This window comes from Rissa tridactyla, chromosome 3 (genome assembly GCF_028500815.1).
Source record: "Rissa tridactyla isolate bRisTri1 chromosome 3, bRisTri1.patW.cur.20221130, whole genome shotgun sequence".
NCBI lineage: Eukaryota > Metazoa > Chordata > Aves > Charadriiformes > Laridae > Rissa > Rissa tridactyla.
The window spans coordinates 28,433,740-28,459,114 of NC_071468.1; the positions used below are offsets into that span (position 1 = coordinate 28,433,740).

The 25,375-nt window shown below is 39.9% G+C and overlaps 1 long non-coding RNA gene across 1 annotated transcript; it reads right to left on the minus strand.

Moving 5' to 3' along the window:
• Positions 1 to 233: 233 nt before the first annotated feature.
• On the minus strand, positions 234 to 18,247 carry LOC128907453 (uncharacterized). Its single transcript, XR_008465619.1, has 3 exons — positions 18,116 to 18,247; positions 16,615 to 16,671; positions 234 to 369 (listed from the first exon to the last, which is right to left on the minus strand). It is a non-coding gene; the product is annotated as an uncharacterized LOC128907453 (long non-coding RNA).
• Between the last annotated feature and the right edge of the window lie 7,128 nt (positions 18,248 to 25,375).

The following is a 25,375-nucleotide window of genomic DNA, read 5'->3' on the forward strand; positions in this document are numbered from 1 at the left end:
GGAAATGGGAATGGTTTTGCAAGGATCACAGCATACAGTCCTCATTTCAGATTACAAAAGAAAGGAGAAGAGACAAACTTAAGACTAAACAACACAAACAAGTTTTCTCCTGCAGAGAGGCTACAACCACAAAAGCATAAGCTGTGCTCTTCCTGCTAGGTTACTCACCAGGAGACAAAGACAATAATCCAGCAGCCATAGTATGTTATTTGGCAATAAAGAGATGGAGACCACCACCTGACATTCATCCTCTGTCCTTGCCGTTTCTCCTTAAAACCTTATTCTGCATGAGAGGCATCAGCTTACCACATAGAATCACCTGGGCCACCCTTGCACTGCATGGTCTGTTAAAGACGCAGGGGGCTGGACCTGGTGATAAGGAATGAAGACACCCGAGTTAGTCAGCAATAAAGGCAATTGATGCTCCTGCACTCTGAATAGCTTATTCTTCAGAAACAACACAGGCAGAGCAAGAGACATTTTAGGGTCCAGGCAGGAAGAACATTAGTATTTTAGCTGGTTTTCAATAAAAGAAAAGTGGAGGAATAAGAGGAAAACCATAATTTTTCTCTTGGTACAAAATAACTATTGTATGTTGCCATGTTTCAAAGTCTACCCTAGGTGAGCATCCCAGGCCATCAGCCAAATAAATATGCTATTTGAGTATTTCAGAAATACATACACTTTCCTCAAAATGATTCTTTCCTTTCTGTTGTGAAACCCACTTCCTCCACTAGAGAGGGGCTGTGCAGCTACAAGCTCTCTGGGACTGTTTCCCCATCCGTGACATCACACCATGAGCTGCTGCTTATCTTTGCAAAATGCCTGGAGGTCCACAGAAAGGAAAAAGAAAACACACACACCGCCCATACCGCCTCCTCCTCCTCGCGCTTGGCCAGGCTTGTAGTTCTCAGCCTGGCTTTTGCTGTTATACCCAGTTTGAGCCCAAGCAAATTCCAATCCACTCCTCTTCCTGAGGCTCCCATTTATTTAAACAGGTGGAACCAGAACTTCTGTACTTCCCAAAGTGCTGTTGCAGCTGAACCAGCTTATAAAGCAATTCTGCTACAGGTATCAACTAAGAACAGGCAAAGGGGAATTTCAGGCTGCAGAGGGGCAAAAGCACCGCAAGCAGCCATTTCTAGAGTTTAGGTGCTGGCAAAGTCCAAAGCAACGCCCAGCTACTCTGTAACTTTCTTAACACAAAACACCCTGCAGCCAAAAGACCATTAGCTGGAATTGTTGCATAAACTTAATAACAATCTTTTTTTTTTTTTTTTTTTTATTTAAGGCTGTCCCACCATTCTATTATCTGTCATTAATTTTCCATATGTTCCCCTCACCACTGCTCTTAGGCTGGGTTCAGTTTACAGAGTTGGATCAGATTTCTTTACAAGCCAGGACATTTGCTGGCTTGCTTACTAGCTTGAGGCCAGTTATGTTTGAGTGAGGCCCAAGCAAAACAAGTGAGATTTGGTGACTTTCCAGTGAGTAGGCACCAAATCTACATGATCCGAGGTTGTTGCTTTTTAAAAGTTTAAAATTTTTAAAGTAGAAGTTCTTTCATTATTTCAGTTTATTTTTTTTAAAACAGCTACTGGCTGATACTTGCTTAAACATTGCAGCATCCCTCTGCTAACTATAAAGCAAAGCTTTTTGCTCTGTTTTCTTTGCACTTACCGTAAGGCAAAAGTTTCTTGGTTACCAATATTTTTAATTGCAGATGGACAAACGCACCAGTAAATTTGGAAAAAAGAAACAGATGAGAAGGAGATCAATGTACCCTTTTGTTTCCACTATTTGTATTAGATAACGAAGTCTAATGTTTGCAACTCTGTCTCTAAAAACCATTCAGATTTCATGCAAAGCCCTCCTCTAGTTCAAATCTGACTTCTAGAAACATTTCTTACACTGTCACAATCCGTGAGTCTATAAAAAAGATCATTAAAAGTGAAGCGTACTTCCATCCGAGGCTTAAAAATAAAATACTGAATACCTGAATAATCACTGTTCCTCTAACTATAGCCTGTATTATTTCATTCCTTTTTTCTCTCTGTTTTTAGTTTTATTATTCTCGGCACATCTGAAATGTATTTCAAATGCTTTGGGACAAGGACTATTGGAAATTGCCAAGAATATTTGGGGGCCTTATGGAAATGCTAAAGTAGAATTTCAAGTAATTTGACACTGAAGGACCTCCAGACCTTTGAAAATCCCCTATTGTACACTCCCCATTGCCTATGCACAGAAACTTAAGGTAGCAGAACCAGTGCACAGTCCAAACGTGAGACAAAATGAAAATACCAGTATTAGATATTGTATTTCAGGTTTAGTCAAACACCGAGTAGCATGCTAGTAAGCAGTAGTTTGAAAATATGTTGAATGCAAAGGGATTCTCACAAAAGTATACGTCTTGTCTGTCCTTAGTTGGTGCAAAGACATTCCCCTGGTTTTGCTTCATAAATTTTAAGCACTGTTATAGGTGTTGTAACAGATGGCACGCGAAAGTAATAAGAATGCTGCATATAAATGTCATATTGTCCATATTGTTATTATTAGTAGCACTTATCAAGGAAACCAAACACAAGACGCTCTAGAGCTAAGCTTTTACATAAATAGAGATAAATATTTCATCCTGGACAACAAGCAGTGTTTAGGCCCCACAGCGCTGAAAACTGCAGCTCCTGACTGCTAGGAGCGTGCTTGAGTGCCGGTATCCCAAGCTTTGGGAAGTGGAGAATACAGACGCCCCAAACAGAGGGCTGGGCAGGAGCTGCCCAAATTAGCCATTAGGGAATGTGGAGGATATTGGAATTACCTTAAGCCTCTCTGGAATTCAGTCACCTATCTCAAGGCAGGGATCTCCACCCTCCTCCACCAAAACAGTAAGAAAAGCGGGTGCTGTTGCTGCCAGGCCTGCTTTACGCAATAGCCCTACACTCCCTCAGACGGCAGGAGACTTGGGCTCAGTTCCCTCTAGGCATGAAGACAGCTGAACCTGTATGATCCACACCTGTGCTAAAAACTATCAGGCTATAGGCTATCCTGCTCTGGAAAGTTCCTCCTCTTTCTTCTAAAGCTGTTTCTTTTGGAATGCTTACGAAAGGAACGTAAGGAAATGAACCTAACCTCAACTAAACATCATATCATCTCTTTTTTATTTTTGTCTTTCATATTTAATCTTCTTAAGGGGAGAATTTATTTGCTATCTGAGGCTATTTACAAAGTAACAGTAAGTACTTCCTTAAATACAGCACCATCACCATGTCCTGAATTGCACGTTCTTCCCCACAAAGCAAATTAGAGTTTGATGAACAAAGGGTTAAATAAATAGTCCAACACAGCCAATTGAGACGGATGACCAGAGTCAACCCACTCAGGTTGGAAGTGTTCTGCAGAACCTAGCAGCTCATCCTACCAGACCACAGGGACTTCCTTTTTCTTGTGTTTGCTTTATGATTTATGACATGGGGAGGAAGGGAAGGAGATTGGAGGAGGGGGACAGGCGAGGAAGAAAACAGAAACTCAGTGATGAAAGGAAAGAGATCAGATAGGAAAAGGCAGATTTGCAAGTCATTGGCAAAAGTGCAGTTTGGTTATTATACCCTGTGGTAGGTTGGACAGAGAGCGTAAAGGGAGCAGAGGAGAGTCCACACACAGACCTCACTGAGAGCCCTGCAGAGATCAGAGCTTCTGGGGAACAACCAAATAGCCACCAAGAACCACTAAATGTGGAGCTCAAAGGGAAAAGAGAAAATTAGGGGGGAAAGCTGGGAAAGAACAGTCACAGGAGCCAAGAAAGGGCAAGATTTCAAGGAGTCAATGGGGTGAACAATATTAAGAGCAAGTGATAGGTAAAGAAAGATAAGGTTGCAGAATAGACCTGTGACTTGATCAGGAAAATCCCAGTGGGGGATTAACTATACACTATGGGTTTCTGTGCTTAGATACAAAACGCTTTACAAACCAGATTGTTGGCAAAACTTCATGAGTCCCACACTGGAGTAATTAAAATAAAAGCTGTTCACTGAAGTTATTTTTGGTGGGCATGTTTGGATCAGAGAGTGGAGTTGTTGAGCACAGTATAATACATGCCAAAAGTCCTATTATGTGCCTGCCACTGCACCCTGCCATACTTGGAAATATGTTCAAAAACTATGATAGAGAGTCCTTACTGGCTTCACACTTGAAGGGCAAACCAGTATTTCATGTTTCAGTTGGAGGTCACAGCGCTGGTCCTGAGCCATTTCTCCTGGACGTGGGGGCCCTCTCGGTTGAGTCCGGGTAGGGAGACGTTCCCTCTGTGGCAGACCTTGGAGCGAGCAGGGGACTCGTCTAAATGGAGTATTCCTACTCAAAATGCCATACATATATTCTAGAGTGACTGGAGCGTAGAAGTCAACGAAAGGTTATACCATGTGGTGACCTTCCTATCTGATGAAATGGGGTGCTAGTACCAAATACACGTTCACAGCTGAATGGGCTGGCAAACCAGATGGTAAAGCATTAAGAACCATAAGAAAAATATCACCCCACTCAGGTGTAACATTTTTGGGTTTTTGCAGTGGAGTTCCTTAATAGGCCCTGCAGTGAAGCTGAGTGTTTTTCCGAATGTTCTCTCATCACAGGTTTTTCCCTGAAAAAACACATAGTACGTAAGTTGCTGTAAATGGAGGCAAATAGAATACAAAACAAGTTCTGAAACAACAAGTGTGAACCAGAAATTTCTTTCTTTTGTTCCTTTTCTACGAAGGTTATTTTTTCCTCAATACTAGACAATGCAGGTTCACCCTACTTGCTGTTACGCAAATACAGCCTCCGGACAACAGCTTTCCAAATCAGGATTTTACTGAAAAAGAAAACAATCTGAGAAGGTCTTTAAAAAGGAAAGAGCAGAGATACATACCTTTATTTGTTGTTGGTTTTTTTCTTTTTTGAGCAGGGTAGTTGTAATTTGCCAAATTCTTTTTTAAGCAGCTTAGATTTATTTAACACTCAACTCAGCCATGAAAGTGTTAACTAGCATATGTATGAGGGCTGAGACCAGGTTCTTGTGAACTGTTGTATTTCTGTCATCTGAAAGTTAAACACTGGGTTAGGAAAATCCAAATGGTGGCTTCATCCTCAGAATGACAGCAGAAAGAAAAATATTTGCACTTTTCCCCCTCTAAGGAGAGGATTGGAAAGGAGCAGTTCTCTCAAGATGCTCCTTTATTCTCTTGACAGCAAGAGCTGTACTGCTGAGACTGTCTCCAGTCACACGTTACTAATACCCCAGGCTTCTCCTGTCTGGAGACCATGCTGCAAATATTGTTTTTCCCAGATACCACAACGTTGATTGGGTTTATTTCATAGACACCCGCCTCCCTCTGTTCCATTCCCCTGCAAAAGGGCAGGCAAATTCTGTTCAACGAGTCCTCAGAAGCTAAACAGTGAAGTTGTCAGAGCCAGGACATATCTAGAGCTTACAGAGCCAGTGTCTTCCTCCAGCTGCACCTATGTAGCTCTGTTACATCCTCTATTGTCATGGATGTTATTTTGTACATCAGAAAAAATGATCAATTTAATAAACCCTACTGATCCTTTTTTCTTTGTTCAACATCTGAATCTGAGACTTCTAGGGTCAATTATGACTTCCTAAAAATGCAGTCCTGATTCAGACAAACTGTTTTCTCTGACACTGCTTCTCACTCTTTTTAAAAAATAGATACGTATCTATAAAAATAACCACATTGCTCTCTTTCAAATCTTACCTTGAAATGCTCCTTTCCGGCAATAACCGTTTAAAACCTTAGCTGCGGTGCGATTACTGCTGCACTTAGACTGTGCTGATCGATATTGCTGCGTTTTTACTCCCTCCTCTTGTCTGTCTCCATCTCGTGACTCTTTGTTGTATGTTTAGACTGTGAGCTCTTTAGCGCAGAGATTGTTTTTACGTTCTCAGTTTGGACAGGATCTAGCACCGTCAACCTAGGCACTAAGCTAATATAAAGGATCAACAGGGAAGACAGCTTTGCTATGTTTATGAATGACTGGTCTCTTCATGACATGTCGGAGTTTGTTGTACATAGATAGGGAGAATATTATTTGTACAAGAGACATTAGACATCAATCTGAATTTTAATCTACAATGTTCAAAATTAGAAATTGTTGGGAATACTTTGACCTCTTGATAAAATATGGGACACCTTAAGAATAATCTTCTTTAAATGCTTTTGACATTGCATATATCATAAATACCACTTCCAAATCTTCTCAATTTCTCTCTTCTCGCCTTCTCCTGCATGGAAAGAAGTATTGGTTTTGAAGGCTTCAGGGGCCCCAGACTCAGGGCCAGATTCTGTTCTCCTTGGCAGGTCTGTAAAACCACAGCAAGTCCATCGACCAAAGCTGGACTCCAGGGGTTGCTATATTCTCACCTCCCTCCACAACCTCTTTAAAATGCAACCCCAAACTACCTTGCAGTATCTGCTATCCTGTGCATCGCAAACGGCTGAAGCCTGCCTACATCAGCCCATGAGCAGCACGGAGCCATGCAGCAGCACCCGTGCTGTTCAGGGGCTCCCTCACACTACCAAGGGGCTGTCAGCAGGAACAGTACAGCAGCTCGGATGCTGGGCCTGTCTGATTTGGTAAAGTTGCCAGAGACAGACTCTTTTCTGCCTTACTTATTTTCATGCTGCAGAAATAAGAGTTACTGTGGTAAAAGTTTCTGTCGAGGGGGAGATTCCCAAGCTGGGTCTTCAGTGGTTTTGTCTTCTTGCTAGCAGGACCTGGTCACAGTTTACACAGACCAGCTGATGGGCTCCCACATTGAAACCAGCCATCCAGTTTGCACAAGTCTCTCATTCTAAAATATGTGTAATTTATTTGAGCTGATAGAGAGGATAAGAATCAACTGTCTGTTTCCCAGTTAATAAAAAACATACAATGAGAGCAGAGCTCTGCCAGCATATCTTGTTTACACAAAAATGTTTGGCATTGAATGTGAAATCGGAAATGAACTCATTATCTGATTATTTTCATTTTGAAGAATTAACTGCTTTGGGGGAAAGGCTTGTCTTAAATAGTCCCTTCGTATGGATGACTAATTGCAAATACATATCTCTGAAGAATACAGCAAATGTTTATGACTCCCAGGGTAGGACGTAGCACTATCAATTTGGACAAGAACATTAGGAGTATCCTCTCACGTACTTATTTTGAAACAGAAGGAAATTCATTTAAGCTAGCAGCATCATGCCCATACAGGTGAGAAGAGAAGAGTTTCAAAAAAGGCCATGCTCTGTAATTCTTATCCAGGCAATACGGATAAGAAGTGCTTAACAATTACTTGTAGTGGATTTGCCCCTTCCCCTCCTAGAAGAAAGTTATATAGCAGTATGGATAGTTATAACTTTCTAGATGTAAAAGTATTTTGAAAACAGGGTCCCTCAGTGGTATAAATGAACATACCTCAGTGAAAATTAAGAAAATGGAATCAGATATCCATTCAGGGCTAATAATGTTTTATGAAAACTTCCCACTCTAGTACCAAACCCAAGTCACTCAGGGTTAAGAGAGAACTGTGTTCAAGACAGCCCATTGGGCTGCATCCCTTTGTCTCCTCTTGCTTCTTTGCTCCATTCTCGTCTGTTTGATGTCAGCTTTCAGTGTTTTCTGGTTAGCCCTCTCTGTAGCTGGCTCAACAGCTGTTGCTCCTTCTAGGGTTGCTGAGTGCCTCCTCTGGACTCAAAATTATGTTTTCTTTCCCTGTTGGGGACTGGAGTGAATTTCAGAAAGGGGATGGCGGAGCCCTCCACTGTGTGTCAGCACTGTGCAAGTTAAACAAGCGCATGTCCTCCACTGAACATTTGGCTCTTCCTTTTTTACTCCAACTGAAATAGGCCCATCCTCAAGTGCCCTGTGAACCTATCTGCAATACCACAGCGTGCATGCCTTAAGCTTCCCCTTCCTCTTAGCTACATTTGAATATTAATTTTTTTTTTTGGTTGGCCGAGCAATCCAGAGGCAAAAGTACATTGAGTGGTGTTTGGGAAGGCAGCAAATGTCCCAGGATGATTTTGGGTTGCCCAACAAGCCAGGACGTTGCTTCATAGGCTTCCTGCAGCCCATGGAGTGTGAAGCACAGGCAGGGATAGCTCAAATGCTTCCCTCCAACTCAGCCAGTACGGAGAGCAGGTAACCAACAACTAGTCAGCTGAATCCCCATGCACTTGGTCCCTATCACTCAGTTCAGATTGCTTTACAGAGCAGATCCAGACAGGAATGAGAATGGGTGAATAGCATTAGGGTCCCCAAAACACAGCAACTACCGTTCCTGATTCTTCTTTAGTCTAAGTTCTCTGTTAGTTAGGGTGGACAGGGAGAAACCAACTCCCCAGGGCATGCCTTTATACTTCTCAAGTAATTTTAAACTGCAATATTCAGTCTCTGACCACATAAGAATGACCCAGTATTTTGCAGGAAAACACACAAATATAGGTAGGGTTGTCGGGGGGGAAGAGTATCAATGTAGCTATAGCCTATAAAAGAACACTCTGGAAAAAAAACCCAACAAACTCTAAAAACATTACGTTCCCACCAGAAAAGATACACATTCCCAGCCTAATGCTGATGTGACAACTTCCATGTACTCTTGTTTCTTCTCTTTCCCGTAGCAGTGCACACACCAGTGCTTGCCTTCTCTCCAACAGCTGGTCTAAGGCAGTGAAGGGTCACCAGTCCTGTTCTCTTTCAGTTCCTGGACGCTCCCTGCTCTGGCAAAATGCCACACTTCCTGAGCAACTCTGTCTTGCCCCAGAAGCTGAAGAAATATTCCCTATTTGAACTGTTAAACTTTCATTTCCTATCTGATGTTGTCTCAGCAGGAGAAGCATTTTAAAGTCTATTTTGGCATTTGCTCTTTTTTCTTCAAATCTCTGAAAGATCCCAGTTTGGACTGAACGGTACAAATGAACATGAACTTCGCGAGTACTTTGGTATGGCAAATGTAAGCCTTTAAAACAAGGTATTTGGGTTTTTCTTTCCATTAAACTATAGAAAGTAATTAACTAGGAAGTGTAAACAGTTAGCAAATGTGAACACAACAGAATAGGCTGTTTGACTCTCTTTTCATTCCAAATGAAATGGAAAAGGAGTAATAACTTTCTCAAAGGAATTTGTCACATGTGTTGTTTGCGCATATCTTTCACATCTTGTTCTTTCACAGCCTATTAGACCCTGGAGTTGAAGCTGCACTCTTCAACTTCCTTCTGAAATCCAGACCAAACCGTGTCACCCATAGGCGTATTTTTACCTCACTGAATACTAAGGTTTTCACTATTTTTTTTTAATTATTATTAGTACGGAGTCTAAAATAATTTCTAAAAAGTTGAAAGTTACATCTTCTCCCCACATTACCAAAAATGTACAATAGTGCAGTTTTCCATCACTCTTGATATTGCTGTTACTGACGCATTTCAACACTTGTAATAGTGCTAAGGGTTTATCTCATTAAAGAAGTCCAGTCAAAAAAATAAGACAACCACCTCATCACCATTGCCATTGCTGATTAAAGAAAGCAGCTTGTTTGTTGGTCAACGTTCATACACAGAGAAGAGCAAACTTGTCCTAATATTTCCATGGACACAATGTCACCTGGAGGCTTTTCCTACACTTTTGGCTTTTTAAATTATTTCTCTCAAACTAATTTGCTTTAATCCAATTTTGGGTTAGGAGAGAGACTGCTACTTTGAGCGGGTTCTGTCACCTGCTCCCTCCACCTATGGAGAACATGTAGCTGAAAACCCAGTGTGGCTTCTGTCACAGTTAACCAAAGACCCCAAGTTAACTTCAACCCTCAGCAAACCAGTTCATTTATTTCTAACACACTGTACTGCATCGCATAAGCGTATGTAGTGCAAGGCCATTTCCTTCCCCTGGCTAGCCCTGTGGCCAAATAGGTGGGGATGTAAACAGCAGGTGGGAGGAGGCTGTGGTCTTCCTGAGGAATAGCTGGTTGGTTGGTCTTACAGCAGCTGCCATAAAAGACGCTAGGCAGATATATGGCCAACCACAGGGAATTAGGTACTCACTCATTGATATTTTTAGCTGTAATGCAAAAATTTAGTTTGGAGTGTTGAATGAAGCAATATTAAGCTGAATTCTCTACACTATTTCTGTAATCTTATCTGTAAGTTTTGTATGTCTTTGAAATGGCTTCAGCTTGTCCCAAGTGGTAATGCTAAAAATCTGTTTTGCTTCATACAAGCTGGAGGCGTTGAAAAAAGTTACTTTCCTGTGCTACTTCATTCTAAATGTGCAAGGTACTGAATCACAATGTCTCTCTGTGAACGCAGTTTCCCTCTTTCCAAAAAGCTAGGTCAGCAGAAACACAGATACCTATTTTAAAAAAAATTTGCCGTGTTTTCAGGATCTATTAAGGGCAGTAAGTAATCCACCTTTTAGTACCAATGAGCTTTGGCTTGGGTGCTCGGTGCTGGATCACAATCTCATTTTCACAGTGCTCTCCTTTCTCTTATAGAGCACAGTACAGGACATGAGGCAAGTTGCACAGGCATCTCCAGGGGCACGCCTGGTCAGTAAGAACTTGAACTGTCAGCATCACAGCCTGAATAATAGTACAGATCTAGCAGTTCGACAAGCTGCACATCCACTACTGTTTCAGTCTGTCTTCAAGGAGTAATGAAAAGGGAGGGTAACAGTTGTCAATCCTCTCTTTTAAAGGCTGATCTACTCGCAGCACACCGTGTTATCGGCTTTGTTTTTCATTAGTTTTATTCTCAAATATTTTGTTTTCGTGATAAAAATATAGTCAAGAGTATTGTTTGTTAGCACCTGGCATATTCAGTGGACTAATTCCAAATATACTTGTGTACAGGAGTGATTTTTTTGTCGTACTTTTGAGGTAAGGAGAACTGTATGAATCAGCTTTTCCATCAATAGAATTTCCCACATATTCTGGAACCACTCAGTAAGTGTGGGTACATGGGTTGATTTCCACACTGCTGCTATTGTTGTTCAGGTTTTCTGTGATTCTGTACTCATAACTGAATGCCACATGCCTAGAGAAGGATGGGAAGACATTGAACCAAAGATCAGGCACACATGCCAGCTCTCACAAGATTTTTCAGTTCTTTCTGTTGATTTTTTCCCTGTCGTGTTGCATGCTGAAGTGTGCCATTGACTCTTTTTGCACAGAGGGTATTCTCTGGTTTTAGTTAGCCAGCTCCTTTGGGACTCAGGTTTGCCTAAAATATAAAGCAGACACTACTATGACAGCCAAATACACTGTCGCAGAAAAGTAGCAAATAAACAGATCCCATTTGTCTTCAGGTTAATTTGGAAGATGAGGCTATGTAGCAGAAAAACGACAAATCCTATTGCAGGCTCTTGGGAAAGTTATGCTACATTAACCCAACTCCAGCTGCAGCTCTGGAACTTGAGAGCAACAGCAGAAATGGCCAAGTAGCTTCCAGCTGAGTAAGCACACATTTTATACAGCAGCTTGTTTTAATAAAGCATTGTTCTCTGTTATATTGAGTGTCCAAGCGCTGTAAGCAACACAAAATCAAAAAAGCCTATGGAAAGTTTAAGATTCAAGCAGAATAATCATATTTATTACTGCCAGAATTTACCAACAGGGCACTTAAAGGCACTCAAAATGGAAATCTGTGTATCTCATGCTGAAGCATCCAAGCAACTCTTCAGGCTGACTAGGAGACCTGCTCATTCCACCTCTTAGCCCTTCTCTGAGGATAGTACTAAATAGTGAATGAATTGAATTTAGACTGCTGTTGAGGTGCAAGGTTAAGGACGTACAAAAAAGATGTGATTTAAGATGAGTGCCACTATTATATGACACTTCAGAGTGCCCTATGCTTTTCAGAGCAGTAACGGGCATGTAGCTTCTTCTCAAAAGAGACTATAATCCATATTTGCAGATGATTAAATAACTGTAAATGCAGGTGAAAAAAAGAGGTAGGGTTAACCTTAATATGGAAAATTATTAATTATGAGAAAAGCCCATACACAAGGCAAATTAACAATTTCTTCTGTATTTCCATAAGAAGCTACAAAAAAAACTTCAAAAAATCTTATGGAAATACCCACATGCAAGGACGATTGCAACCATATGAGCTGTAGCCGTTGCCATAAGTCACGGACACTTCTGAACACGTGTAATGGCTAGTCTCATTAGCCCTGATGAGATGAAGTGTATCAGAGAAGTTCGCGTTAGCAGTCCTATCACAGTGGCATGTGTGTTGCACAGATGAGAGTTGTCATAAATAGTTTTGTGAAAGGCATGTCTAGCATTAGGCCAAATGATAACAGGTTCCAGCCCAGGTGGCTGGCTGTGGTGACATGGATGCATTTAAAACATTGGCTTAGCCTGTACGTGCTCACGTGTTCATTTTTCCATTTTCCATGTCCTTTTGCTACAGGACATATGAAGTTGATACCCTCAGCTCTATTCCAGTCACATCCAGTCTGAATTTACAGCTGCAGTAGAGCAACCCACTTGATGTCTTGTTTCCGAGACACACTGTCTCTCTCTCTCTCTCTGTCCATATTTCTGTTTAAATAGCAAAAGGTCTTCCCCATGCTTTGCATGGGTCTTTGTACACCGGTAATTCTTAACATTTTTAAGCCTATGTGCCTCTTTTTCCCCTCAAGTGAACTACAGAAATGACAGTGAGACTCTTCTGCAGAGAAGCCACGCAGAGCTGTGAGATACGCTGATTACAGGAGGTACTTGTACCAAAACGCAGTCTTTGACAGTGGTGCCGCCCGCGCTGTATCACAATGACTGTTCCTCTCATTGGTGCCTCAAAGCATTTGCGTTCCTATGTCGGATATGAAAATGACTAACAATTATTTCTTCTGCAGGGTAGCTGGGCAGCACTAGAATTGCATACATAGTATATCGTAGCCATCCTAGCCCAATCTGGGGCCTCCTGTCAGATTTTATGAACAGAAGAGGGTTGGGTCTGGCTGATAATTTGGGAAAGAGATGAGAGGGGAAACCCCCAGCATGGCAGGAACTGGTGTTAGTGAAACAATAGCTGGAACTCTGAGTCATTGCTGAAGCAACGTCCAAACATGAGCATCAGAGGACACACTGTACTGCAGAAAGAGCCAGCTTCTGGATAAACTGCAGACAAGGAGACTAAAAAATGTTTAATTTTGTAAAAGTTAAAAACCCCTCTACACATTTTTCAAGACTGAGATCGGTATCCCCCAGGTGGTTTTAAATTCAGTAACTACATTTTGCCAGACTCCAGCAATTTTAAATGGATTTTAGCCTGTTCTTTGCTTTTCTGTCTTCTACAGTGGTAGAGTACTGCACCTTAAGCAGTATTAACTAATAATTCTCTGTATTCACTTACCATATAGCAAATGAATGCTTTAAAAGTATTGCCTGACTTAAGCCTCATGATCATGCAGAAAGTTTGAAAAGTCTGGTAAAGACGAGGAAATGGAGTCCAAGAGGTCTCGGATTTGTTGAAATGCCATAAAGGAATGCTCTGTTTGGAGCAGGCAGACAGTCTGATTATGTGTGTAGTGTGATCGCAAAGCCAGGAGGAAAAGAGAGAAAAAACTGAGCTCACCTGTCTGCCTAAGGCCAATCTTTTCATTTTTTTTAATGCAGCTCTTGCTCCCACTACCTGAATGAAATCATACTTGGAGACAGTGTGTCCTTTAGGTCAGAGCCGCAGTCACAAGACTGCCTTTTCTCTCTTGCCACAGAAGGTTTTGCATTTCAGGAGCTGATGAAATAATCCCTGCATAAGGTAAACAGGACTCGGTTCAGCTGAATATAATAGATTTACCCCAGATTTCACATGAACACTGAGAACTGCAAAGCACTTTAGGTGAAAAGCTCAGTTTCAGGGGAAGATATTATTCACTGCAGATTTTTAAGAATGAAAACACCAGCTGAGTCAAACTATTCCAAAGCCAGAATATTTTATGTATGATCAGTGTAATAAATGGAAAAATGTGTAAATCTGCTCCTTGTACAGCATTATAAAAATGGCATTACATAGGAGATTGATTTCCAGAGCTCCCAGGGGTACGCTCTCTTTTCCTGATGCACATGTCTAAGCACCATTAACGCTGTTACCAGGGGGACAATATACATGTCAGTATAAAGTACATGATCAGAACCTTCTGAATTACAACTCCCTAATTAGTGTCCTTGTGTCAATTATCCCATTCAGGATGTCAAATATTTCACGAGGATTAAATTTCCAAATACACAGACTCTGTTTGATATATAAAATCCCAAACGGTTGCTCAACATATACCAATGTTATTATATCACATACAGCAGGTAAAAGATTAAACAGTCTTTCACATACCTCTACAATTTTAAAGCTACCATGCTTTTGGTAGCATCTAATTTGGCACCACAGTTGCATCCATATATTTTTACTTGTGGGGATACTTACTGCGCAAAATGGGAGAAAAAAAGGTTTCAGATTTTCAGCCAGCTTTTTCCTTTCCAAAATAGTGACAACATTGTAATTCAATCCCCAAACTGAACCTCTCTGACCCCTGAATCCAAAACTGAAGGGTAGGGAAGAGAAGGAGGGAAAGAAGAAAGGCGCTCTACAATGCTGACGTCAGAGAAATCTTTGCTTCATCGCATATTCTTCACTGCCAGGGAGTAAAGAATGTGCGCGTGTGCAGCTGGGATGTAAGCGTATCCAGTTGGAAGTGTTTTGGCTTTCAGATTAAATCAACCTTCCCCTAAGAAATCTGGCTTTCTTAATATACATTAATATTCAAGTTATAAAACAAACTTGGCCTCCGCCTATTAGAGGAAGTAGATCTCCAGGTGAGCAGAAGAACACTGGGCTGATTCAACAGGGCAGAGGCACACACCTAAATGAAAATCTCTGTGTAGTCCCCAGACAGACATGTTTCCAAAACGAAGATGAACTGGTGAATCAAAATCTAAATTATTTTATACCTAGGACAGCTTTAATGCTTCACAAATTGAAATAATTTTGAGTTTAGTGTCTAGTTTAACTTGTTAACCTTTCCCTTAGTTATCACTTTTTCACTGTCACTTTTCCACAGATGTCTCGATCAAAAAGTGGTTACATAAAAGCGCTCTAATGAGCAAATTTACTGATTGAAATCAGGACAAAGCATCTTAATTGGCTATTGAAGAAAATGCACAGAATGCAACTTCTGAGTTTATAATTGTAAATATTGTGTCCGAAACTCAGCCTTCACAGTGACATTTATCTATTTTAGATAGAAGCAAGTACTAGCAAGCCTAATCTGCTCAAATTTTGTCATTAGACCACACAATAGACTACTTTTGAGCAAGCAACAACCCAAAAATTAGTTCCAGAAGTAATTAAGGAAATCGTTTAAAGTACAAAAGGAAAGAGGATCATGTTTGGCTACAAAGAGGCAAAATATAGCAAATAAGTTGTCTATTACAAAGAAATATCCAGAGTCCTAACCAAGGGCTTCTTGTACTTCATTTGTGCTGTAATAGCATATGGAGTGGTCTGAAGGTAAGAGATTAGAAAGAGCCAAATGTTATTAAAATACAAAGGTCTAAACTACAGTGCCTTTTAAGAGCTCAGGCCAGCCTTGAGAAGGGGGGGAGAAAAAAGAAAACAAACAGAAAAATCTGAATGAAACCAAAATGCCTAGAGCAGCTTTACACATTCATAAACTACATTTTACCAAGTAATTTGAAGGACATTTTCAAAGTCTTGCAGTTAAGCTCCTGCCCTCGATGCTGTCTGTAAGCAGGAACTCCCTTTATCCCACCTCTGTGGGAGCTGCGAACCACTGAAGACAGAGACTCTTTTCTTAGACACGCAGAGAGTGAAAAGTGCAGTGTGGCTCCTCCCTGTGCTCTCATCTCAAAGCAGACCCTGAACACAACTCCAACACAAATACTACCAACAACCATTGGCAACAAAACTTTTTCCCATTAAAATTGAACCCTTTTCCAAATTGCCTTTTTCTTACATTTGCTATTTCGCACCAACTCTAGTAATAAAAAACAGATACCATTTTCACCCCATAGTATCCCTTTTAGTGGTGCCTAAATTCACTGATTCATCAGTGCGTGCTACTCTTTAATAAGCCAAGGTCAATCTAATTTCCTCCTCCTGGTGCTCTCTCCCCCACAGCTTCTTCTTCACGTGTTTCAGCTTTACTTTGAAGTGACTTCCTTGCCTGGCATGCTAAAATCCAGAAATGCAGTGCCTATCATTAAGACTGCAGTTCATGCCCTGACTAGTCACAGCAGAAGGAGAATTAGACTATAATCTCCTAAACAATGTAGAATCTGTAAATCAAAACCAACCAGCTCTTTTTGGCATGTAGATCAATGAACTGGTGTAAGGGTATGAAAATCCAAGCAACTTTTCTAAGGTAAAGTCAACTTCAGCGTATGGATTTGTTCAGCTTGGATTTTTTCTCTCCTCTGCCCTTCAACCCCCAAAAGCAAGTCTTCAGAAAATAGATTTTATTGCATCCTGAAAAACAGCAACTTCTGCTGGACCAGAGGGTAAAACAGGCACACACAAACATAAGCTTAGAATACAGGCAGTACAGAGATTAAAAACAACCTACCTTTAGTACTACCCCGCCTAGCCTTCTTGATGGTAAGGATGTTTGTATTTCTTTGCTCTAAATATAAAAACAAACAACAGTGGCTGCTCTAATCAAAGGAGTAATAACATGTTGCCAAAAAAATTCACAATGCATCAAAACACTTATACAGACTCTAGAGTTATTTCACTGAAGAAATACAAACTACCCATAGCCACGTACAGAAAATATTCAGAGAGAGCCAAAGGAATGGAGTTGTGCCTGATGCAGTAACATAAAGTTTCTTGGCACAGAGCAATAATTTCCATAACACAGTGCATGAGGGGTTTCTACTTGCAGAAATGAAGCCCTGTCACGCTGACTGATATGTCATCATGTACACAATTTAACTGGGATAGCCCAAGTCCCAGTGGAAGTCACTGACGCTTTATATTGTAAGTTACTTGAAACCTCACAGGTGTACAGGGAGCTCTCTTCCAGTAACGCAAGTGGGCCTAAATATAATCCTCCAGAGAAGAATCCATAAGATCAAAGTTTTCCTTTTCTGTCCTAAAAAAACACGTCAAATCGAAGGCTTATAGGAAAGAGTTTGAAAGTAGAATGTTTTTCTCTATAGTTCTCTCTGCTTTCTCAGCTTTGATGTCTACCATGTTCATCATATTTTCTGGGTTTTGTTCCTTTATGGCTGCAATTCTCCAGGAAAGGGGGAAGGTGGCAGAGGCCGATCTGCTGACCACATACACCCAGTATGTGCTTCCTAAGGCTTCCTCTTAGTGACATTTCCGAAGTGGAAAGTTAACAACTATCGTAAATGAAAAATCTGTAATCCTAACTCCTCCTTCCACTCAATTTTTCATGCCAATGTGGATCAGTGTGGAAAGAGAGGGCCTCCAGAGTATCAGCTTTAGTAGACGGGGACACGCAGGATAGTGTGAAACAGTTGGAAGGCCAGGTTTAAACATGTAACCTGAAACACTGGAAACTAGAACTCACAGCGGGGCTTAGCAACAAAATCAACAATATAGGCAGTGCATGACATGTGATCGCCAAAGCAGAAGCAAGGTTGCTTAAATATAGCCTCTGTAGGTATTAGAATATTTCTGAGAAGTACACATCAAGCACGAGACAGATGCTACTAATAAGTAGAGCTTTAGACATTTATTTTTGTATTTAAACATCCAGCTATATTTATCTGAAAGACTTAACCATACCATTCTTGACTGAAAGGTATGCCAGTTACTTACTGCTGTCTAGACAAAAAGATTTAAAACTGGAAAAGATAAAACCTTTGCAAAGGAACATGTAAAAGTGCTTTTAGACTCCATAACAGGAGCAGTATCTCTTCACTTGAGTCCCCAGAGCTCTGGCTTTAAGAGCTTTGTCTGTTGGGGAATTTAATATATTAATTATTTCGTAAACAGTTTCCTAATGCTTGTTCTTGAACCTAAATTGTTTGGGTTTGGGGGGAGAGGTTAGTAAGTTATGAAAACTCTAGAAAGCTGGAAAAATCAATCAGTCTTACAGGCAGGAGTGATGTCTGATGATCATCTGACACTTCTGGAGTTGTGACCACGGTGTGGTGAACCACTTCAAACTATGACATAAAGATATGAATCATCTACAGGGAGTAAGCTGTCCCACTTCCAAATTTCCTGAAAAAATAAAAAATAAAAAATAAAAAAAAACAACAAAAAAAACCCCAACATAAATCCAGACTATCTGGACACTCATTCTAAGTGTTTGGACAGCTTTAAATGATCCTGTGATCTCAGTGAAGAAATTGTTCTTGAAATGAGTTACACATTTCACTTCTATTTTTAGCATAACCATAAACCAGACCTGCTAAACAGAGGTTTCCCAATCTCTGCTACAGTAATTTGGTACCATGTGGTACATAAAGCTGGAAGGAAGCAGCATACAAAAGAGTTACCACAGACTTCAAGGAGCAGAAAGGTATGAAGAGTTTCACCAGCTTCCCTAAATATTCAGAAATACATATATATATTTTGGATAGGGAAAATATTTCTGCATCACTACAGCCTTTAAGCATTTCATCGAGCCTAAACAAACGACAGACTGAGAGCAGTGCTCAGGTAACGCTTCAAAACATCAAGTTCCTATCAAAAGAGAGAACTTCGGATAGACACAGGAATGAAATTGATACAGTTCATCCCATGGTCCCCTGGGTACCCCATTTGCATTGCACAGAAGATGCCCTGGAGAAATAACTGAAGACAAAGCCCAGGTGAGAAAAAGTCAGTGCACTGGCTTTATGCAATTCATCTCTCCCATTCTGCTGGGACTGATGTTGAGGTTTGGGTCATGGACACAGTGCATGGTCCCAAAGTACCCAGTGCTCTGTGTGGGTCTCTTACAGCCACAAGCTCCTGAGACAGCTGCAGCCCGAAACAGCAGGAGTACACGTAAAGCTGGCGTGAGTCTGTTACCTTTCTTTTCCCAAAACTTTCCACGGGCCACTGAGCAAGAATTAATTTTACTGAATACCTTATTCCCTAAGTAGATCAGATCACTTCAGAATTTATTTTATTATACTTGTACTAACATGAAATACTGGTTTTACAATATTTCCAGGTATAAGTCAATATAAGTTTAACAAATCACAAATTCAAGAATTCACGTGGCAAGAATGCTAAGCAATAACTTCACCAAATCCAGTTCTTGTATGTGGCTAAGTATTGCTCTGTTGACTAAGAATTTTTACTGTGACTCAATAAATCGCCTCATGGAATTAGGTGCTATTCAAGATACACAGAGTTGCAAAAACTATTGCTGTCCTGATACAAAATTATAGGAAGTAGAGTTGGAAAGGACTTTAAAAGGTCATCTGGTTTGTCCTCAAGGCAGAATCAATATTCATGTCACTTGTGACAGATGTGTGTTCTTAATGATGGTGACTTCACCACCTCCCCAGGCTTCGCTATGTTTATGTTTAGAAAGATTTTCTTAATAACTACTCTGACTCTCCCCTGGTGTAATTTAGCTTGTTATTTCTTATTATGTCTGCCATGAACAAAACGGACATATCACTCCCTTCCTCTTTACAACAGTGAGGGCTTTTTTATATTTTAATTATTGCCTGACCCTTCTGTCTTCTTTTGGAGTGCTTAATAACTCCAATTTTTTCAAGTTCTCCTTGGCTACAGTGCTCCAAGCTGAGTCCTTACCAGTATAAAATATTAGAAGATTACTTCTGCAGGCTGCATGCTGGTTTTTATAGTAGCTGGTCACTTAGCTTTTTAATAGTTTATCAGCTCATGTTTAATTTGATTCACTTTCATTCCCAGATTTTGTCAAGAGAACTGCTGTCTATTGTGTCACCCCATCCTGTATTTGTGCAATTGATTATTTCTGCCTAACACTTTGCATTTTTCCCTATTGAACTTAATCCTATTTTTTTCAGATGATCTCTTCAATTTGTCAAGATCATTTGGGATTCTAATTCTGCTTTCCACATGTTCAGAATCCCCCCATCTCTTGTCATATGCAAATTTACTGCATATAATATTATTCCCTCATTCAGATCATTCGTGAGAATATTTAACAATATTTAATCAAGAACAACTCCCTGTAGAAGCTTCTCAGTATATTTCAATTAAACAATAAAATTAGGTAATTATTCTCTGAGTTTCACTTTTCATTAAAGCTTTACATTTATTCTCAGGACTATGTTTCCTTAGCTTTCCAATGAGAACATCATTCAAGAGAGTGCCAAAACTTAAGTAACTTAGGAGAAGATTTAGTTTGTCCCCTGCATCTGTGAACCTGTTACCTCGTCATAGCAGTAAATTACATTTGCTTTGTTGTAATTTGCTCTTGGCAAATTATTACCTACTCGCTCTCTCCATGCTGTGTTCTAGTTGCGTATGAATGTTTAGGACATTCATTGCACAATTTTTTTCTGAGAGATTTTGGTGATTTTGTCATCAAGCATGCAGCCGACAATTACGTATCAACACGCAATACCATGCAAATTAATTTTATGCAAAAATCAAAAGGACTTATGAATTTTTTCATCAAAACATATTCTTCAAATATTTACTGTTAAAGAGAACAGCATCTGTAAGAGGTCTTGAGTAAGTATAGAACCATGCATCTCACATGTAAATGATGTATCTCATTGATCAGCACTAGTAGAAACATCCCCCTATGCTGATTTATGTCTCAATGCAGCATTCACTGGAATAAAGGACCCACAAAGTATATGGATATCATGTGGTAGCGAATCAATTATGCTCATTCGGATCACACTCAAAGCACTTATGTCATATTGTTGACTCTTCAACCACCTGCTCTTGTCAAGGAGGTCTGGCACACAGTCTTGGAAGCATTCTTGATTTGCTTCAGTCATGCCCTGTTCTGATTATAAAAAAAAAATCTGTTGTCATCATTTTCATATCGATATCTTTTGAATAGCCCGCACTATCTGTAGATGTGCATAAATGAGATGGAAAAGGTGCAGAAGATACATGGTCTCTTTGGAGGAACACATGTTTTGTGCATCAGTCAGATGATATAGGCTATCTAAATACACATCTGTCAAATTAAAATCCAGTTAAAAATGGAGTGGCACAACATCCCTGACGAGATTTACTACTAAAATAGATGATCTGCTTTTTATCTGAAGTCAAGTCATGTGGAAGACCAGGAGGCATTCAGATGTAATGCTCCAATAGAATTACCCTTGAAAATAAAGATGTTGAATTATTAGCTTTTATGCGAAATAAAATTCAAATTCACATTTTACCAAAAGAAACAACTCTTCCTTCGACTCTGTACATAACAATTAAAATAATCCTAACAGTCACTGTAGTCACTCTACGTCTAGGTGTGGGGTTTGTCTGCATTAATGGGGGGGGGAAAAACCATAAAAATGGACTGTTCATAATGAGTCACATGAGAATAAAAATCAATTTATAGATCAGTTTTTCCAGGAATCAATTCTATTTGATCAAGAATATTACTGAATTTTCCTGTTCACAGAAGATTTTATGCAAAACCTATTGCTGGAAGAGCATCTTCACTTTTGAAAGTATGCTAAAAAAAGTCAGAAAGTAGAATTTCACAAGTTGTTTAGGGACAAATTTTCTCTCAGGTAATCTCATTTTAAATCGAGTTATTCCAGATTTACATTAAATAATTCAAGTGAAAAAAATAATCTCAGCTCTCATATGTAGCACAGGAGGCCTTTGTTGCCCTTTCGCTTCTGGTGTTAATTTATGATGTCTCCGAAAGGAATTAGTTATTTATGGGGTCCTCTACTTGCAAATTTATCCAGATTTTCAATTGCTAGATTTCTTTCTAGCAATTCTAGTAATCTCATTCATTGAGGATTAAAAGTACTTTATGTAAAAAACACAACCATTTCTTCCTGAATTTGCAGGAGCAGGAAAAGATTTAAAAAAACCCAACAAAGTATGAGAAAATTTATTTGAGGCTGGAGTCTGAGACCAAACACATTCACCTGCGGGACTGTTTTATTGGACATGTATGAATTTCTAGATTCAATAAACATGGAACAGGAGACAGTAAATCCCTCAAACCACAAATCAAAACTACTGAGGTCTTTAAGAATGTTCAGGTTACACGCGGCTTTCCGAACTGTCAACTATTCCATTCCAGAGCAGGAGGGGTTGTCCTGTCAGAAACAGTAATGGCAAAAAAGGCAAATAATCTCAGGACAATTACCAGTCTTGAGGATCAGGGGCAAATGTCTTTCCATTTAGCTATGATTAATCAATATTAATAAGGCTAATATTCCAGTCTCTGTCTAGTAAAATTTATCAACTAGCAAAACTAGAAAATTGTAACCAGGTGATTTATTACCATCCCTTCGCTCTTTTTACCCTATAACTGACTACCTGTAAAAGGAAGAGATGCAGTAGCCTGCATGAACTTCCTGATGATGCCATCCTACTGAATGATAAATGAAAAAGAATTGACAGATAAGAAAATCGCATACCTGCTTCTTATTAAGTAACTGTCTACGGCTATAGTGGAATAGAGCAACTGCTTTCTTCCCTCACCCCCACCCCACATCAAACCAAACCTTGAAGGCAATTTCCTGAAATGGCACTTTTAGCTAATGGGAAAGCATATTATAGGACACAGAGAAAAACTATAAATGGTAACAAGGCTTAAATTCCCCGGCTTTGGACCTCCATAACCTGTTGTTAATCTAGTCACTCTGAGGAAATAGTGGTACGATAATTACTTCTCAGTTCCTCCAAAGAAAGTGCTACATGGTATGCTTTAAACAGAAGGAAAGAATATTATCTTTTTAATATTTTCATTGTGCACTGTTAAGCCACTGCATTCCTGTGCTGCATCCCACTGTGATGAAGCCAAGGGTCATGTCTACCTGATGAATTTTAAGTGGACAGCAATTTACAGTGCATGTGATTGACAAAATTTATCCCAGTATAGCTTCCTGCTTTGTTCCAAATACTTGTGACAAGAAATAATGCAGCAATCAGAAAAATATCAGAACCGCAAAGAACTTTCCAAAAGGCTGATGAAATGCGGCTCTTTCCATTGACTTCAGCAGGCAATGGGAGAGGATCTAGGTGACATTATTAAACAACAAAATGTCACATATGCATGCTTCTGAAAAAAAAAATTCATTAACAGGAGAAAATTTCAAAAGGTTCACCCATAGCAGAAAAGGAAGAACCACATAAAAGAGGGCTACAACAGACTTCAGGTCATGACATGCATTTGACCCATGCTGCACCAAAAGACATTGAAATTCACTGCTTGCAGCCCCACCTCATGTTCTTCCTCCTCTCCACAGGATATGAACCAAATAATATGCATTTTAAGTGTACCTCTATTGAAAGTTTTCAGCCACGCTAGAACATTTTAGGCATCTTTTCTTTTTAAATGAAAGAAGATGTTAAATATATAGGCAAAGGGACTGTTAATGTAGACCAGGATAGGCCTATATTAACCAGCATGCATATTCCAAACACAGCCAGAAGTCACAGTATCAGAAATGCACCAAACTCAAGTCTTGTGTGTTTTATAATGATTTGTTCCCACTACAGAAAGAGCTGTGAATGGGTCATACAAGTCTTGAACAACAACAAATCATGGTTCACCGAGGAGGCTACACTTTGGTTTCTGCATATGCCTTGAGCTATTTAAATTTGGCTATGGTAAGAGCATGGCACGGTGTTTCAGAAGACTATAAAAGCTTTATTTCACAGGCATCTTCTACAGAGTGGAAGATTTTATTGCCTTCAGCGCATATGCAGTTCGTAAGCACAAATCCTTTTGCGCACTGCTCTATGAAGGCACCCGCAAACAATGAGGTGAAAACAATACAGGGATCCTCAAGTCACAGAGGGCACACAGATGCGTACCCTTTGCCTGCCTTCCAAGTGGGGTGACCTAAGTCCTCTCCGTGGTGAGTCTGAGTCACGTCTAGAATCTTTTGTTCATTCTGGATGATTATACCTTACCCTTAGCCAAACTTCTTCAAGCATCTTAAATCCAGAGGGTGAATTGCAAATCCTGGAAGATCAAAGTTACTCTTAAGATTTCTGGTGCTTCTTATTTCTTCCTGTAAGTCAAAAAAATGGAAACTGGTTCATTTCTCCTTTTGCTTCTGTAAATTTGCTTCTTCCTATGGAGACAGATGAGGTGGCAGCAGATGGAATTAAAGAGTCAAATATTTTGAATGTGGCTTGTGCAGCCAGCTCCACTCTCAGGAATCCAGAGCAGCTCATCTTGAAACAAAAATGAGCACGTCCTTCAAAACCAAATACCTGGCATCAGATGTGCAGTTTAAGCTATCGGCCATTAGTTCCAGCCTAAATAAACTAATCTAGAAAACAGCTTGCTTTTCCATATTCAGTTCTTCTCTCAGTCTTTTCAGTTGAATGGCTGTAAAAAGTAGTGGGACATAATTGTGGATTCATCATAGATTTGGGACACAGGAATTTCTAAACTCTAAATTTTAATCCTGGTAATTGACACTGTGTATATTTTTCTGCAAAGTACTTAGCCTCGTTATGTCTTACAGTTCTACAAATATCACATACCTTATTAAAACTAACACAGTGACCCTGTGCTTAAGAGGTTGCTTGCAGGTGGTTATCATGTGAGCAATAGATGCATTATTGAAGCAATTCCTTTTTGCACATCTATGCCAGAACAACAGCCATTAGAATAATTGGATTCTTTTGTTGGCCAAAGAGCTCTGAGGTATCCATCTCCCCAGTTGCTGGCCTTTAGTGAAGATGAGTTGCTATCTTTTAAAACTTTTATGGGCTACAAGCTGACTCTCAGGACAAATAGTTCCTTTCTCAGGTCAGAATCAAAACCTGTTGCATTAAATTATACTTGCTGTTGCCATGCCAACATGCTTTCTTTCCTCACACTTCATTTTGCACTCTAAATGGCATGCCTAATAAAAAATCAGGACTTTCCATTTTAGCCATCTCAAATGTACATCTGGACTCCATCCCAGACTGTAGGTTCCTTTAGGAAATATTCTAACTCCAGTTAAAAATACAGTTCTTAACCATTTAAAGGTTGCTAGGCATAATCTCCCAGCAGGACTGAATTTTAACACGAAGCACTTTAATAGAGAACTACTATTCAGATTTTCTGAAATTACAGAATTTGGTAGATCAGCAAGGCAGAACATGAAGTTGTTTTTCATCACGCAGGGTGCCTCTGGAAATTTTAGGGCAAAAAATGTGAAAAAAGAAAGAAACCTGCACCTAGCAAAGAATCTATAGACAAAGATGAGCTATGT